At 39.9% G+C, this 5,040-nt stretch overlaps 1 long non-coding RNA gene across 1 annotated transcript; it reads left to right on the top strand.

Annotated features, from left to right (window-relative positions):
- The first annotated feature begins 3,532 nt into the window (after nt 1-3,532).
- Nucleotides 3,533-4,198, top strand: LOC138946928 (uncharacterized). The gene is made up of 2 exons (XR_011449475.1): nt 3,533-3,796; nt 3,949-4,198. It is a non-coding gene; the product is annotated as an uncharacterized lncRNA (long non-coding RNA).
- Nucleotides 4,199-5,040: the final 842 nt, after the last annotated feature.

The raw sequence follows: 5,040 nt of genomic DNA, 5'->3' as shown, positions 1-5,040 counted from the left end.
ATACAGTGACATTAAACATTGTTATGTTAAAAAAAAAGAAAAAAGAAAAAAAGCTTTTGTGCACAAATCAGAAAATACATTGTACATTTTACCTACAGGCCAAACAGTGTCTGTTGGCGGCAAAGGACCCAGCAAGTTGCTATTTTTAGATCGATTAAAAGTTGTCAAGAACAGGCGCTTACATTTGGATGTGTCCACTGATAGTAGGTTTGGTTGTGATCAATCAGAATGATGTGGGAATAAAAATGTATGACAGTTTGGTATGATGACATGTAATTCAAATATGCTGAAATGTAATATTATACATGATATAATATTATTATGGCTGTTGCCATGACCATGAACCCCAAGAAAGGTTTAATGTTATGTAAAATCAAAATACCAAAATCAAGCACCTACTAATCTGGTCTACGGTGCGGGAAGATTGAGGCCAACTTCGCTGCGCCGCGCTCATTGGCTCAGTATTGAACTTTCGTCAAGGCCGATGCGCGTAGATTCCCAGAATGTTTACTTTCGGTTAGATTCTTCGACAGCATTCGCAGAGGTGACTGCCGTTACAGAGGTGAGTAAAACTGACCATCGAAAGGAAAATAAGATTCATATTGGTAATACTAATAACATACTTGCACAAGCATGTATCTACCAAAACTGTATGGGAGCACATAGTTGGAAAGGCGTGGTGAAGCGATCAAATCGAATCGTCCGTCTCAGTCAGTGCACTGATCAGCCACCACGATTGAACGTCACTGTCTGTATTTTGTATGTAAGCAGAGCTTCCAAACGAGTTAAATCCTGATGTAGTTTACAAAAACAAAACAAAATCTCATTCCTGTTCCATTGTTATTCTTGTAGTTGTGATATATTCTAGTGAAACTGAAAGTAAGTGTTAAAAGCAGAAAAGCCGGACTGAATCAGGTAAATGGGTTGGGAAAGTTTTGCTAAGAAATCCTGTTATTTCCCTGGGTTAATAAGCATCTCTTTGTCCAACTATTTACACAATTTATTTGACTAGTTTGTGGTTTCAATTGAAATTATTGTTGTATTTATTTCTAGACTGCACGAACTTGCATTGATTGCATTTCATTGTTACAGCACAAAACACTGAATGACACATACTGATTGACGAGCATGCCAATAGCCTTCTCGTTTTACAGTATAGGTACTGATAGTTACATACAAGTTTGAATATCATTTTGAACACTGCCACATTCAGTTCTTTTCATCATTGAATAATTTTGTTTCAGGAAGCAAGCACCACTTTTGTCAGAAGTGTGTCAAGCTCAAAGTACTATTTCACAAAAGGTGAGAAGTTATTCGTTACATTTGCAACATTTATTGTTAAAAAATATTAAACATAAAGGCAGAATTTGTTTGTCTTGTGATTGTGATGCCTACAACTACACCCGCTTGTGATTTCTCAGTCAAGTTACTGCAGATTTGTGTATATTTCAGTCTCATGTGGTATTTGCCATATTTTTGTGTGAACATGTGTATTTTTCAAGACTTAGATTCTGTGATAACATAAAATACCATAACACATTTGACACCAGTGCATCATATAATATTTTTGGATAATTCTCATTACGCATGATTTTTTATTGTGTCACTGTGTGTACATTTACATGTGTTTTTAAATGTCAACAGGTGACAGTTCCACTGTGAGATTGCAGAAAATAAATGCCTGTCAGCTGATCTGTGAAGCCATGTTAAAACCTTGGACTGTAAGTGTTTAGAGAAACACTGTATGAATGAATACAATTTTGTTGGAGTAGTGTTTTCACTTTTGCTTATAATGTAAAACAATTTCAAGTTTAAATTTCAAGTTATTCAGTTACGCTGAGAATAAGCTGTCATATATACATGACAAGTAAGCAGTGCTCCCTGTATGGCATACGTGTAATTATTGTTGATCATTCGCGTACACATTCCAGACTTCAATCAATCAATATGAAGCTTGTCAATGTGCAAATGTTCTTTTTGGATACAATGGTGTGTGTGTTTGCCTTTGTTTTAAAGTTATACGAGGCCGGGAATTATCCCAAGATATGGACTAATAAAAATCTATTATTGTATATATATATATATACAGTGGACCACCCCCCCCCCCCCCCCCCCAATTTGATAATCCCTCCCTTTTAAGACCTTATTTTGTCAGTTTGTCTGTGCATAACTTCTGTAAATTTTCCTTCATTTTAAGACTGCCTCCTTTTAAAGACCCGCTTTCTCAGATTGTTTGAGGTAATACAAAGGTGGTTCTATTGTATGTGTTCAAGTGTAAGACTTTGTGGTCTGTTTGACAGGTGCTGTTCTTCGGGACAAACTTCAGGTGTTTGAGTCATGCCTTGGTCTACGAGGGAAGTTCCGGAACGCGGCCAAGGAAAAGGCTCACTCATTGTACTACGCAAGCCATGCAAGCATTACAGAGGTCACCAAGTCGACTCATGCATCAGCTTCCATTTGCCTCAGGATGTTTGAAAGGCTGGTCGAAGCAACCTATGGGTGCAAACAGGAAGACAACGCGAATGACCGACCGGTGCCAGTGTGTGAGGAAGGATGTGATCAGGTATGTTGCTGGGAGTGTGGTGAAGAAACTAAAAAAGAAAGTTTGGGGCCTCAAGAAAGGTGCATACAGATACGAGAAACTGCGCTGTTTAGAAGCACTGAGGTTCAGTGAGCTGTCAGAAAGTGATTGTGATTCTTCAACTGACATGACAACGGTGCTTAACCGAGGAGGACTGACATTTGTCAAAGACAACATTGTGCAAATGTTCCTTGACATGCAGGACATTTTTCGTCGGACTGTGGGTGTCGCTTGCTCTGCCAAAATGAAAGCTGATGACAAGGACTTTCTGCAACAGTGCCAAACCATTATGACACCGTTTATGCATTTGACATTTCTTTGAAAGTGCGAGAAGATGTTTTCAAAAATGCTGTCCTGCTTTTTTTTTTAAATCCGAGTTCACCACAAGCTGAGGACAATGTCAATGATGGACAAAGTGCAGCGCGGGTGGAAAGAGTAGAGCATGAAGAACAGGTTGCGTACCAGTGACACTAACATTAACAAGGTGTGAGACGGGCAAAGTTAGCTACATTGGTGCTCAGTGATTTACAAGCATGTTTTCTGTTGCTATGTAAATTCTCCTGTCTTATGTAGAACACACACACTTTGTATTACATTTTTTTTTTACAATAATCTCATTTGGTGCTGGGTACAAATATTTTAAAAGTTTTCAGGTTCATGTTATTCTCTAGTTTCACTTTTTGTTTTACGCTCGACACGTGTTTGAATCTGTATCTGTCTGCAACTGTGAGTAAGTACACCTGAATCCAACATACTAAAGAGAAATAGAGAGCTTCAGTATTTAGTCTGTACTTTAAAAAAATTGTTATTGCTTGCATTTTTCTTCCGTTGTATTTTTTATGTCTTGAAAATAATAAAAATTGCTTTGAAAATGTATTGTGTACCGCAGTCAGAAGTAATTTATTACTTTTGGGAGTTTAGTAACGTGATATCAGTTTTCAATTGTTCGTTCACTTAGGCCAAAAAAAAAAAATAGGTGTGGTTACGGTAACATAGCCAAAAAAAATTGGGTAGGTAGGTAGGCAATCACTTTTTTTTTTTTAACTTTTTTTTCTAATGTGTACAAATTAAACCTACCGTACTTTCCGGGTGACAAGGCGCTTTGTTATCTAAGACGCACCCCCTTCTTTTTAAAAAAAAATTGTAATCCAGTCACCCATTGGACGCAGGGGGCCAATAGGGCGCACCAAAATGACCCAGTTTTTGCCATGAGAGGTGGTTCCCCTGTCATATCTGAGAGAGGAAACACTTCCTGCATCGGGGTCAGTGACCGGTCAGTGACCAAAGGCATTGTGATAGCTGGGTGGCCTTGTTAAAAGACACGACCTTCTTCCCAGGGGTCAATGACCCAGTTTTTGCCATGAGAGGTGGTTCCCCTGTCATATCTGAGAGAGGAAACACTTCCTGCATCGGGGTCAGTGACCGGTCAGTGACCGAGTTTAACAGTACTTGACAGGGAAATAAGTGTGCGACACGGGCGCTTTCGCTTTCATTGCGTTTTTTGCACTCGTTTTTTTTTGTTTTTTTGACAAATGTAATAAAAAGTTATAGGATCGGCCCCTAAAAATAGGGTAGGTCGGGTTACCGTAACCACACCTATTTTTTTTTTAGGCCTTATATTGCTTTCAGATTTAACACACAAGAAACAGCAGCACGGTTTTCGTTGCGAAAAAGGGCATTGGCAGTGCTACGCGATCGAATTGTGTATTATGTACACGCGGTGTTCTTCTGGAAAAGACCGAAGCGACATGTGACGTCAGTCGTTCAGCCCGCGAGCGATGGGAGGGGGGGGGGGGGGTTCACATGGTTTGTTTGTTTGTTTGTTTGTTTCAGACCCACACCCATATACACACATTTCACATGTAAACCATTTGTCCGCCCCCTGTCGATATTTATCGACTAAGTTCCTTGTCCAGTATGTGCCTGGAAGATCGTCGCTGCTGCAGTCCTTGATCAACACAAAATCATCTGTTTCACAGAGCAGTGACTGTCTGTCGCCTGTGTTGTCTCTGACCACCCGTCGGAATGAATTGTTTCTGTGTACGTTTTTAACAGAACGAACAGCTGATCGGTCCTCCAGTTCCGACACATACTTCTTGATGGATAGCAGACTATAACCAAAGTCTAGCGCCCTTTGCTCTGATATGTCCTGTGTTTATGTGCTTCCTCTCTGTGACTGGGTTGTCAAAACAAAAACATCACGTGGCTCAGCGGTCCGTGGCGACAATAACACAACGCCAGCTTCACCCTGACTATTGTATATTGGGACAGATCATATCATTTTGGTTACACATCATGGAATCTGACCAACATGGGCTTCTTAGGCAAACTTACTCAAGCCTTCTCTCACAAGAACATAAAGAGGAAAATAAATGGCTCTTATTTGTACGCGAGTTCCTGACTTCCTCAGGCTTCAAACACGTGTGGCAAAACCAAAGCACAATACACCCGGCAAGACT

Source organism: Littorina saxatilis, linkage group LG14 (assembly GCF_037325665.1).
Source record: "Littorina saxatilis isolate snail1 linkage group LG14, US_GU_Lsax_2.0, whole genome shotgun sequence".
NCBI classification, from domain to species: Eukaryota; Metazoa; Mollusca; class Gastropoda; order Littorinimorpha; family Littorinidae; genus Littorina; species Littorina saxatilis.
Note: the sequence above shows the minus strand (reverse complement) of the source record. Positions and strands in the feature narration are given on the sequence as shown.